This window comes from Crinia signifera, chromosome 8 (genome assembly GCF_055691185.1).
Source record: "Crinia signifera chromosome 8, ASM5569118v1, whole genome shotgun sequence".
Lineage (NCBI taxonomy): Eukaryota > Metazoa > Chordata > Amphibia > Anura > Myobatrachidae > Crinia > Crinia signifera.
This window is the reverse complement of record NC_139224.1, coordinates 31,898,277-31,912,362: the sequence shown is the minus strand read 5'-3', so window position 1 is coordinate 31,912,362 and position 14,086 is coordinate 31,898,277.

Sequence of the window (14,086 nt, the reverse complement as noted above, 5' to 3'; positions counted from 1 at the left end):
ACACAATATTGCATTTAGCCTAATGCTTAGAATATAGTATGACATATCTAGTTTACAATTGTAATGAGATGATTTGGAAGTCTCACTAACACATGAAATAGGCATTTGCAATGTTATCCTTCTTTTTCTATTTTACGTAGAGTACCATTGACTTGAAATAGAAAACTAAAGTAAATAATTCATACATACATTGATGGAAATTTGGATTTTTATCATAGAACACAAGACCTTTAAGAAGAGAACTGCTGTTAAGTCAATTCTAGAGTGGCTAAAACCTAGTCCTATCTGCTAACAAATATCCACAACGGCGCAACTATAGCTGCTGTTCAAGAAGAGTGTAAAGCTTCTTACAAAAGGTAAATACAATGGGTCAAATGGGAATAGTGCTAGGGAATAACATTTTTAATGGTTAAATGAAGATATAATTAATGCAGTTTGGTAAAAAATAAAGACATTTGGTAATAATAAAAATGCACAATATCAATAACATTAAGAATATAGACATAACCCTACCAACCAACTGTTCCACTTTTTGCGGAGTTGCAAAATGGGGGTGTGGCCTTGCGGGAATGAGGTCATTTGTAGGCCACGACCCCTTGTCACAAGGCCACACCCCACTATTTTGGGCACAGACCATCTGGCATCGTTCTGAAGTTTGGAGGTATGACATAATTAATCCTCTACAATGAGAAATAGCGGATCATGGGTCTATGATTGATTAAATCTACGAGCAATGTGTTTTTTTAACTCCTTAGCCAAGAATTTGCTGTACTAATGAAAAAGGTATTTTACACTTGGGGGGTAATGCAGGCCTGATCACGCGGCCGCGAATGTGCAGCGGCCAGCGATCAGGTAAATGCTGCCCCGCTATTATGAAATACCGCCTTGCAAATTTTCTTGACACTCCCATAAAACAGCCGGTCACCATCCACAGACACCTACTTCCTGTCAATCACCTTGCAAGCGGCTTGCAAATAGAAAAAGTAACAGGGCATATGCAGTTTTTTATATAAAATCTAATCAAATCCGCATCTTCTTTATGCTGTTGGGTCTTTATCAGAAGTAGTAATAATATGTGCATTTCCCCCTTAAATCTCCTTTCTGTCTCCTGTACATGCATTATCACAAAGTTCACAGGTTTTCTTGCACTTATTTTTAAGCAAATGTAGTCATTAACAAGGCTCAAAGATCTAAAAAAAAAAAAGAATCATTGTGATGATTTACTGCTGAAATCTTATTATCTCACTCTATCTGTATGGCTTTGAGTACATCATGATTAATACTGTTCCGAAGCCATTACATTGTAGGGAAGAATGATGTGACATTGTTGCAAATGTATAATCATTATCACCTCCACTGGAATCCATTTGAATCAAATTAAGTGTGATACATTATTTTTATAATCAAGTACACATAATAAATAAAACCAATTTTGTTCATCTCTCCTCTCAACACATTAGAACTAAATAAGTTGGCTTTGCAAAGAGAAAAACCTGTCACTAGCGACGGGCCACTCTTTAATATGCAAATACAGTTATTTTGATATTGAGCGAAACTTGAAAGAGCTCATTGTACATTCTTCCCTTAATGCCTATCTGTGCAGTGGTCTTCTATACCGTCTTTGAGGACAGTCAGGCTGTAGGTAGCTATTATCTCCCTTTCTGTGGCCATGACCTTTGGTTGAAGCTCATCTACCAGACATTCTCAACCCCTGTCCTCAAGGCACCATAACAGACCAGGTTTAGTGATGTCCCCGTTTAAGCACAGGTGACGTTGATCCTCATTGAGTAGTGACCGCTTTTGCAATCACAGCGCAGTTTCCTGATTATTAGGAAACTGTGCAGGTCTTGCTATGCACATGTGCAGAAACGGTTCCTGTGTGATCGCAGACCCGATTGATATGCAGAGGTGTCCAGGGGGTGGAATGGTGACCGCCAGTAACAGGGGCATGTCAGCCCACTTTTCCGAAACTGGCGAGGTCAAGGTCTGTGTCTAACGATGCAGATTTCTTGGCTTCACAAGGCTCCATCTGATGGCCTGAGACTTACTCAGCTGGATGTTTGTGGGAAACGCAGCGACCATCTCAGGCTGTGATGGTGGTGCGGTGCTGGGATTGCAAATGCAGCAAGGAGCTGATCCAGAGGTGGAACTTTGTGAGGTAATGGAGTCATCTGCCCCTGGGCTCCTGCTCCGAAGGGGGCACCTCTCCTCCCCTGCGAGCACACACACATGCATACAGTACATACTGTATGTTTATATGAGGTGGTGTGTGTAAGTTTGGGGGGTTCCAGTATTTATCTTGCCTCCGGGCAACAGGGACGAACTTACTCCACTGAGATGATCACATTTGAATTTGGGCAGTATGGATGGTGTAATGGTTAGCATTACTGCCTCACAGCACTGAGATCATCTGTTCGATTCCCACCATGGCCTGTGTGGAGTTTGTATATTCTCCCTGTGCTTGCGTGGGTTTCCCCAGCTACTCCGGTTTCATCCCACATTTCAAAAATATACTGGTAGGTTAATTGGCTCTCAGCAAAATTAACCCCCCAAAAAGGGAATGTGTGTGCGTGTGCATGTGGTAGGGAATATCGATTGTAAGCTCCACTGGGGCAGGGACTTATGTGAATGTTCAAATATTCTCTGTAAAGCGCTTTGGAATATGTGTGCGCTATATAAGAAACTGTCAATAAATAAATAATAAATAAATATTGCCTGCATGCAGCTTTGCACATGTTCTCACTGCTGAATGAGGCCTTAAATAGTACCTCATTTACTGTATTTTGATATACCCATCAGGAGCTGAAGTCCGGATATCACTAAAAACGTGACTATTAGTTTGCTTGGAGGACCAGGGTTTGGAATGCATGCAGTGTCCGGCTGGCCCATGATGTGCCCACCGGGTAATTCATTGGTAGAGGCCCATGCATAGAAGTGTGGCCAATCTCCATAAGTTAGTTGAACCATTATAGATAGCATTTTCTGGGACCCTTGATAAATATATACAATAAATATTGCAAGTGCATGCGTGATAATGTACCAGATTAATATCAGAAATGCACTGCAGCAAATACACCAGTGTTCTGCGCAGTATAAAGGTAATAATGAATAATGTAAAATTCAAGTGTACAGTCTGAAATCAGATCTCTAGAGGAGGCGGTGGGCCATCAGGCAATTGGGTCCTTCAAGGAGTTTTCCCCTATGGGGCAGTCCAACCCAGTATCATTTCTATCATACACATAATAAAGTGAAATTAGCAGTACCATAGCACATAACTTATACAGGTCGAGTATCCTGTATCCGGGCATCCATTATCCGAATTATTCCAAAAACCGTGGTTTTTGGAATCATTCGAATCATTTTTTTTTTTCCCCCTAACCCTCTTTTCATACTTACCAAGTCCCAGGGCATCCACAGCAGGCCTCCGGCATCTTCTCCAGGGTCTCCAGCGGTCCCAGGAATGCATTGCGCGAGTGTGCGCGCGCGCCGGTGACGTCACCGGTGCGCGCGCACATCCGCGCAATGCATTCCTGGGACCGCTGGAGACCCAGAGAAGATGCCAGAGGCCTGCTGTGGATGCCCGGGGACTGCGTGGACGCCGAGGGACCACCGTACACCATCAGGGGACAGGTAAGTATGGCAAAAAAAATGTATTCCAAAAACCGAAAAATTCCCCTATCCGGAATGCTCGTGGTCACGAGCATTTCGGATAGGGGATACTCAACCTGTACAAGGATTTTCTTCCTTTTCACAAAAAAAACTCCTATTTGATGTATATTATACATTTTTAGTAAACAGTATTTTCATATATTCTTTCTTACATTACAGACACAACATGTATTAATTAGGGAACTATCATCAACTCTCAGTTGTACCAAGATGTCAATGATTTATTACGTTGATGTCACTTGTGCTGAATTAAAGTCTTACATGTACGTTCTACTTAAACACTTCTGTCTGAGATGTCCCACAATTGGTTATTGAATTTCCACACAAAACCTTCACCATGAAGATTAAATAACATGCAAATGAAATCTTTGGAAAGATCATCAAAAAGCACTTATTTAAGTAGACTTCATAGACTTTTAAATATCCTCTGAAGCAACTTCAAATGCATCATAAAGAAATAGGAAAAATATACGACTGAATTTATCTGGAAATGGCCTTTCTCCAACATAACCATATGTACAAGAAAGTCAAACGTGAGGCAGGTCACCCAGAAGCCTGTGGCAATGTAATATGAATATTTTCATTTCAGATATATTGTCTATGAGCCAATAGTCCAAACTCTGGTGACAATGTTAAAAGGCAATGTAAAAAGCTTATATTTTAGTTGCTTGCATTTGTTGAATCACTTAGCACAAGTAAGTGCCTGATTCTGGTTGGCTCTCAAAGCAGCAATATTTGCGAACGCCCCCTGTCCACCTCCTGTACATGCCCCCCCCCCCTGCAAGAGCCTCAGAGACTATGCAAGTCTCTGAAGTAGCCCCCATACAAGCCGCGCACATGCGCATAAGCAGAGCTTCAACATCAAACTCCACGTGCGAACGTACGGGTGAGTTCTCAAATCAGAATCAAGGCCTAAGATTCTGCACTGATCTGGCCCCAAATTATTTTGATTTGTATGAAAGGGATTTAATATATTTAAACAAATGTCTCTGCGCTGAAAATTCCGAATGGAAGCCGGTGAAATATGTGCAGTTAAAAACAGTCTGACACTCTAGTATAAAGGTATTATGAGCATTTATTCAACCAATATAATAAAAAAACAACATATATTATAAAACAATAATTAGGAGGTGGAACGTGGCTTTACAAAAAGATATGCAAGATAAAGGGATTTAACCCTTTGAGTGCCAAGTGAATTTGTCCAAAAATTGGTGTGAAAATTGGCAAGCAAACATGTTTATTCATCATAATGTCCTGTAATGTTGACTTTATATAGGAAATACAATCTTATTTTTACACAACGTGGCATTTTTAGCCAATTTTTTGCATATTCTTCACAGAGATGTTGGCAGTTTTAGCAGATAGTTTGCGCATCTCTCAAAGGGTTAAATCTCAGAATTTTTGATTATCTCCCAACAGGACCCATTACAGTTGCGGCTCATGAAACCAGATACTTGTGTTTCTGCTTGCCCTCCATGCTGTCCTATTTGCATTCTGACTGCCTGGTTCTGATGCTGCATAAGAGAGACAATATCGTTCAACATTCAATGTAGACCAATTTAGAATAAAAAAAAAAATAGAAATAAAATTTTTTATGTTTGAATTGCATAAAAAAATTTGGACTGCAAAGGGTTTATCTGGATATGATTTGTCGGTGGCAGTGTAAGATATAGGGTTCATTGCTACCTTATCACAACATGACCATTTGGTGCTACCTATACTGTGTTTCTCATGTCTGCATTTATATTTAGGGGGAATTCAATATCCCACCACTATTTCCGATGGGGGAAATAGTGTCGGGGCCCTAGTCAATGGTGTCTTCCCCAACAGCATTGAACAGGGATCTCGGCCGAACGGACCCGACTTTAGAAGCAGTCGGGCCCGTTCTGCTGAGAACGGCTATGGATTGTGGAGATCCCAGCCGCAGCTCGACGATCCATGGGCGTATCTTATGTACATGCCCCCTTTTTGCCATTTGGCAGGCAGGACATTGAATCCCGCCTGCAGATTCTTCGTTCCAAATTCATCTCCAGTCCCGATTGAATGGCTTTGGCAAGTTACTCACTCACAGGGGCAGATGAGGGCCGAAACCTGGATGGAGCAGGGGAACGCGCAGCATTTTATGGCCCTCCACGTGAAATGCTGGGCGTTCCTCTGGGAATGCAGATGGGCCTATGCCTGCTGGGGGTGGGCGGATGACGTCACCTGAGGTCAGACTCCGACGGAAATAAAAGTCAGTTTAGACTGACTTTTATTTTTGAAGGGGAGAGAAATCATTCAATGGTTGGTGACCAGCAAATTATTTTTTCTCTCTCTCTCTCAGCTGCATGCCAGAGGATGTGTTTGTGTACATCCGCATGGCACGCTAATCAGTGAACGACCGATGCTTAGCAGGCATACAGAATCAGGCCCTCAAGCCACTTGTATACAAATACACATCGGGTCTGATTCTGGTTGAATCAGTAAGCTACGAAGATTGCAGCATACAGAGTGCCAGAGAGCCTGCCCTGCCAAAAATCCACCCTCGCCACCGTTACCATGATGCCCATGAAATGCTGTACATTCCCATGGCACAGCGCCGCCACCACCTCTGTCCCTCCCCTCTGCAAACTGCCCGGGGAGTGAGAAATTTGCTGCGGCTGTTCGCAGTTGGGGTTTGCACACAGGGGCATAACTATAGCACCGCAGCCCCCGCCACCGCGGGGGGGCGCTGTGCATGTGGGGGCGCCGGGGGCTGCGGTGCTATAGTTACCCCCCCCCCCCCCCCCAATCCCCCGCAGACTTACGTATCTTGCTGGTCCCGGCGGCTCCGTTCTTCTGATGAGGACCACAACAAAATGGCCGCCCCCATATAGCAAACAGTTCTCTGAAACTGTCTGCTGTACGGGGGCGGCCATTTTGTGGTGGTCCTCAGCAGAAGAACGGAGCCGCCGGGACCAGCGCGATAGGTAAGACTGCGGGGGAGGGGGTTAGCATAGGCGACGGGGCGGCGGCGGGGGGTGGGTATGGGCGCCCCCCCACTAACGGCGGGGGGCGCCCAAAACGTAGCTACGCCACTGTTTGCACATGCTGCTGAAATGCGCATGTGCAAATCTCGACCATCGGGGCAGGGTTGGAATTCGGATCACTGCGTGTGATCTGAAATCGGTTCCATCATTTTGACTTTATTGTGCTTTGCAAATCCAGGACCAATCCCCCTGCCCAGGGCAGCATGTGTCATATATTTTATTTAGTTGTCAACAAATTTAGAGACTATCAGGGATATGCACGCTCCCAACCCGTCCGCCTTCTTGTATAATGGGGAAAGTGTATGCACTCTCTCTGTAATATGCTTTTCTTAGGAATATTGTCACTGACGTCTGCCTTCCAAGCTTTGCCTGATAAATGACTTTTTTATCTCTTGCCTCAAGCAGAAAAGGCACTTTTGCCAGTAATCTCTGACTGTCAGTTTTGATTACTTCGAGTCCTTTGAATATTTCTACTTGCAAAAAAGTGTTTCTTTTCTCGCACATCTATCCCAGAGTGAGAGAGTTTGCCAACTTGACAGCTGAGTAATATGGAATTTTATTAAAGTTCCCAGTGCAGTCGCCCCGGAAAGATTCCAAAATCTTATCACTGGAATCCTTATGCCTTGCGCGCTATCTCTTAGAGCATACTTGCAGACTTATTATATGTTTTTGTATCTGTTTCTTTTTCTATAGAAGATTATGGTCAGTTTTTGTTATTTCACTCTAATGCTTTCATTTAAAAATATTACACGTTTTATGTCTGTATGTGATAGTCCCTTAAGAGTATTAGTACGGTAAAACCATGCGTTACACACAAGTATTGCATGAGATTGCTGATTATATAAACCCTTTGTGATATATGGCTCGGACATAGTATATTGGATTATCTTGTTAACTGGTCCCGATTGCTTATGGTAGAAATAAAAAGTAACATTGGGGGTTATTTTGCTTCACTCCTGGCAAATTCCTTCTTAGATGGACAAAATCATGTGCACTGCAGGGGGGCAGATGTAAAATGTGCAGAGAGAATTAGATTTGGGTGAGTTATTTTGTTTCTGTGCAGGGAAAATCATGACTGCTTTATTTTTACACTGCAATTTAGATCTCACTTTGAAGTAAAACCCCACCCAAATCTAACTCTCTCTGCACAAGTAACATATGCCCCACCTGCAGTGCACATGGTTTCGTCCATCTAAGAAGAATTTGCCAGAAGGATTGACCCAAAATAACCCCCATTATTCGCTTGTTCAACTTGAGCCTGCTCACAAGTGTGATAACTGTACGTTATAAATAATCATGGGAACTTCATTATAGAGAAATGCTAGCAACAAAACCAGAGTTATAGATATAGTATATAGTAGGAGCTTACTGAATTTTATTGCAGAAGAAGCTTTATAGGTAGCAGTTTGACCAGAGGCATTACTCAATGGAGTCATCTGCCGCCGGGCTCCTGCTCCCAAGGGGCCACCTCTCCTTCCCTGCAAGTTTGTATCAGTTCATTGCAAGCCGTCGATATCGCTTCTGTGGCTGACTCCTCCTCGCAGGACCGTAGGTGTCACAGTCTCTTTATTTTAAACATACTATACATAACATACATACACATATGTATATATATACTAGGTGCTGTGTGTGTGAGAGTGTGTGTATGCTTGGGGGGTGGCATCTCTTGACAACAGAATAGTGACAATAACGTTAAAAGAATGTCAAAATGGCAATGGCTACACATTGACATAATCTTGACAGGCACAAAATTGACAATCTACAGTATGTTAAGCCAGGTACATACCAGTCAATTCACTGCAACGATGATATCATTAACTATATCGGCGGTGCTCCAGGATGAACGTTCTAGTGCATACACACAATGACGGTACCCGGCCTCCACTGGACATGCCATCACTGACGATATAGTCAACATAGAGCTGCATGTTCCGACCCACAGAAGCATTCATTGTTAACTATATTGAGTGTACACATTGGACAATATGAACGACTGTGATTAGGGTTAGATTTCGGGTTAATCTACTGCTAAATGTGCTAAAAACAATTTGCCGACATGCCAACTGATGATATTTACAGTATCAACATTCTGGCAATGTTCACATTTTAGGCTGCAAATCTCCGGAGCCCAGCAATCAGGAAAACAGCGCCCCACCACAGTCCCAATGGCCCCTGTGCACAGTTGCGAATACATTCACAGCCGTGTCTGTAGGGGGAAAACCATTCGCAATCACTCACCGTCAAATGGTTTTTACCCCTAAGAGTAAGTGTAGAATTACTCGGCATTGCAATGCCTGTAAGAAGATCATCAACGGCCTTCTCTGCCCACGGCCTGGCCCATCTGCATTTTAAATGGCACTCCCAGAGCCTACAAAGGTCCCCCTGGCTTTCAATCACCTTGTGAACAGTCAGCGATGACTAGCCATTGCTGGCATTATTCGCAAGGGTACCCAGCGCACAGCGTATCATGAGCATGCACGGCCATTCGATAATAGTCAGGGCTGTGAATTTTTTTGCCCTGCATAAGTGTCTGAATCTAGTCTAGAAGTATGAAGGTCTATCACTGGGAAGCAAAGGGCGCTGGTAACTTATTCTGACCATATTGATTGCTGCTATACTGTTTGTTGTTGCCAGTTATTGATGATATGCTGTTTATCATGTTTCTGTACTGTGCGGTACTAAGATCCAATCTACCTCCAGAATCCTGAGTTTAACATAGCCCTTCACAAAATTGGATAAATGAGAATATATAAACCAATTGTTTCAAGAGCTGGACAAAGTTGTTGCTGTTCATGGAACCACAGTCTTTCCTACCATTGTAGTCCAGATATCTATGCAATCTGTATGCTTTTCCACCTAACTGAATTCAACTAGATTAGTAGGAACTCTTCTCTTCAGATCTCACATTACGTTTTTTTTTTTTTTAAGACGATGCAGCTACATCACCGTCCGACCTGTACTAGTGATAGCACTTGCTTACTCAGTTGTTCTTTCTTTTTTTCTTGTTATTGACCTGGATTGACCAATGTTTTCTCTATCTTGGCCTCTGCTTGTCTCCTGGATTCTCTACGGGTTCTACCAGACCTAACCCCAGATTATGTATTGACCTTGCTTTGCCTGTTGCCAGACTTGACCTCAGATAGCTATTGACCTGTCCTATCTGCTGTCAGCCCTAATGTTGGATTGTTTACTCACCTTGTTTACCTTGAAAAAATAAATCCATTCTATCTGAAGATTAAGACGTTGGGCATCTACTGTAAGTCCTTTTTTATGTTGGGGAACGAACTACCCCTCTATGGGTAGTAACCTTAATTATTAATTAAAAATGCAAAATTGTAACATGATATAAAGCAACTTATGTACACACTTTCTTTTAATGATGAAACAGAAATGTCGGTACTTATGTAATATCTGGGCTCCCGTTTTTCTTATGAGACCGCATCCCCTCGCGAGGCTCGCTGCGCTCGCCACGCTTCGGGCACGGTGGCTCGCTGCGCTCGCCACACTATATAAAATCAACTCCATGCGTAGTTGGATAGTAGGGGTATGAAAAAATGGGGTGCATTTAACATGGGAGCCCAGATAATACATAAGTACCGAAATGTCTTTCTTTGATTACACATATCTTAAAGATCACATAACACAAAATTCAGGTGAACACAAATGTCCCATTTTTGTTCACCTGAAAACAAAGTATGTAACTACATCCACAGAATCCAAAGTACTGACAGCATAGGTGGCATTTGTAAACAGGTGTGAGTAATGATTTGTTAATGTTAGAATGTTGATTATAATTTAATTTGTTTTTTTCTTGATTGTTGAATTGAGTTTTTGTAAAAAGAAAATATTTTTTTAAATCATAACAAAAAATATTGAATGACTCCAAAACATTTTCAAGGTTACTGGCATATTGATTTGCCTGCTACAAATCTTTGCTGTTTGTTGGAATGTTTCGATCATCTCCTCTAACAGACAATAGGTTGTGAAGATATTTGCTTCAGATTAATGTAAAATGTTTTTGACTTTTCAAATAACTAGTGAATTCACTTCACATCCAGCTCCTGAAATCTTTAGAGCAATTTAGTCTCCACATTTCTCTCAAACGCTCATACTGTAACTGCAACTGATTTATGTCTAACCACCACAAGTACTGTCCCTGCCTCTGGGCTTGAAGGAACTCCTGCTGATCTTTTCCAAAAGGTTTTTATTTTTGAAACTATGTTCATAATGGCCTAAAGCTGCTATTGACCAGACTTATAGCCCTGACAACTGTGAATATTTTCAAAGTTTTTTCTTCTAGTTCTCCAACTCAACTGTCAGTCCCCTGTATTGCAGTAATTAATAAACACAGGAGTTCAGAAAATATAATGCAGATGTCATTAGTAAGCCCAATAATTCTCTCTAAAGCACTGCAGAATATGTGGGTGATATCAAGGGCATAACTACCATAATTGCAGGGAGGGGATGCAGTTTAAATCCCGGCGGTCGGGATCCCGGCGTTCAAAATCCCGACGCCGGAATCCCGAACGCCGAAATCCCGAAACTTTCTCCCCCTGTGGGTGTCCATGACACCCTCGGAGGGAGAATAAATTAGTGTGCCGAGCGTAGCGAGGCACCGGGCCCGCTGCGTGGCGAGTGCAGCGAGCCCGCAAGGGGGGGGCGATCCACGTCCCCCCCTTGTCGGGATTTCGGCGTTCGGGATTCCGGCGTCGGGATTTTGAACGCCGGGGTCCCGACCGCCGGCTTTTCATGCCGAATCCGCAGGGAGTGCAGATGCTGTGGAGCCCAGATCTGAGAGGGGCCCACCTTCCCAATTAAAGTAATATGTGCTACAGATGGAGCCTTCTTCAACTAGTCTTCTCTGGATATCCATGGCTCACCAAGGCCTATTGTTCTCAGCTGCAATACAATACATAAAACTGTACAGTAGGGGATTAGCATAGGATTAATTCCGACAGCTCTGGCTCACTTAATCTGATTAAAGGACTAGATGAGGATGGCTCTATCTGTATATACATTTTTTACCAATGGGAGGTAAATAGGGGCCCTAACAAACTTTTTCTATGGGGCCTACATATATCTACAGATGGAGCTGCTCCTGGCAATAGAATCCCCAATCACCGCTGTGCACCATCCGCCAGAAGGGGGTATGCATGCATCTTTGCTTGCGTGCCCCGTTCTGACAGAGCCCGCCCGCCGGCCTCCGCTGGCTCCCTGCTACTCCCCTGAAGCCCTTTCACCCTGTCATTCTCCCTGAAGTGGAGATGGGCAGGGAATCCGCTCCCCGCCACCGTGCTGACAGTACGCAAAAGCATGTGAGACGCTTGCGCATCCCCATCAGATGGAGAACCTCTCAGCAAGCCTGCGCCGGCTCAGGGAATCTAGTGATTGCCTGAGCTGTCTGGGAGGTGCTCCATCTGTAGTTATGCCACTGGGTGCTGTATAAATGTTCATACATAAATATTTTGCCACAAATTTCCTTCCAGATAATCAATCAGTGGACGTGCCAGCACTTACTTCTAATTTTAAGTTAAGTCAAAATATACAGTAGTATCCATTTTCTGCATATGTCTTATTTTATTTTATCTTACTCATTTCTGAGATTATTTCACTGATTTCTCTCTGTTTCTGGTACTAATTGCAATAATTAAAAATGTTCCCTAACAATAATGTACTAGTACTGTGCACCATGGAGTACCACCAGGAAAAAGCGCTTTATCTTTTTCAAACTTGTGTGTTCCCGATGAGTACTCCTATAACCACAAAATCAAAACATTCACACATTCTAAACCATCTGTTAAGATCTGCCAGCAGCCTTTACAGAGGTTGACAAGTGTCAGGCTTATTATTAATGGAGGAACCTGGGGAATATTGAGCCACAAATATATTTACTGTTTAAATATTTAATGTTGAGTCTCCAGAGAAGAACTAAAAAAAAAATCAAATTTAATTTTACATCCGACTACTGTTTTTGACAGTTTTATTTTCACATTTTGAAAATCCATTTGATTTTTGAATGTCAGTAAAGTGAATTTAGCAAGCAGGACCAATTAGCTAAATGCTTAAGTTAGTAATGGGAAATGGGTAGTTCTAGATTCTTATGTGCAAAAAGATGAACTGTGACCCCTTTTGTCTAAATGTCTTACTCCAGTTCATATACCGATTTACTATGTTGCATGCGGAGGCGGAACTACCATTGTTGCAGCAGATGTAGTGCTCCCAGGCCCCTGATGAGTAAAGGGCCCACTGCTGCCTCTATTGCCCTCTTCCTGTAACCCACTGGTTTTTCCTAAGGAGTAGGAGTCATCTTTGAGGGTGTATTATTTCTTGGAAGACACCAACTTGCTAGAGATCTCAGTGGAGTCTGAACCCACAACAGATGTGCAAATCATGCAGAACTGTCCAAGGTGCTAATGGTTCTGACAAAGCACTAAAGATATACAGTATATTGACTGGGTGTTTAGCAAGTACAATAAGGTCCTTATTCTGGTTGACTTGCAAGGCTGCCTTGCAAGTACACCAAGGGCCGTCCCCCCCCACGAACCCCCACAGGCACGTGAATGGATGATTTGCATAATCATCCATTCGCAGCCTTGGATGTGGGGGAGAAATCATTTAAATGAATTCTTCAGTGCCCGCCGATCTGAGACACCTCTATGGTGTTTAAGACCTGTGGGCACCCTGTGTGAGGACAGGGCAGGTCAGCTGACATCCGCTGATGTCAGCTAGCCCCCCCCTCCAAGATCAACACACCACCCACGTCACAGAGCAATTTGAATGGGAACGTCCAGCATTTTCATGGGAGCGCCCATGAAACGCTGAGTGTTCCCATATGCAAATAGCCTGGCCCGCCACCCCACGCCCCTCCAAACACCTGGCCCGGACACTGCGGCTACATATGCGCAAACAATTGGTCACCAGTGCGAGCGAATGGGGGGGCGATTGAATCTGAATAACCCCCTAAGTGGAAGGACAGGATTTAAGTGCATTGCTTAATTCAATCTCAACAGTCACAATCACAAACAAGTTATAAAGCTAATGACATTTACTGCATCAAGGCTATAACCAGAAGCCATCCGCCCCATCTTCGTCCTAGCACTCATACAAAAAATTCAGTTGAGACTGAATTTTATTTGTGAGGGCAGGAGAAATCATTCGATGATCGGTGACCATCAAATTATTTCTCCTGCTAGCAGCGGCATTCGAGGGGATGTGTTCTCGTTCTAGCGGCGTCTCATGCGATTTTCACTGCTTACCAAGCCAACCCGAACCTGAGTTTCAGTTGCAAACAGATATACGGGGGTTGCAGTTTAAATTGATACTGCTTGTAGCTACCAAAGTACAGGGCCGGTGAAAAGCACCGGAGCGCCCCAGGCGCAGGGGGGGTTCGCTCTGGTGCTACACTGGGG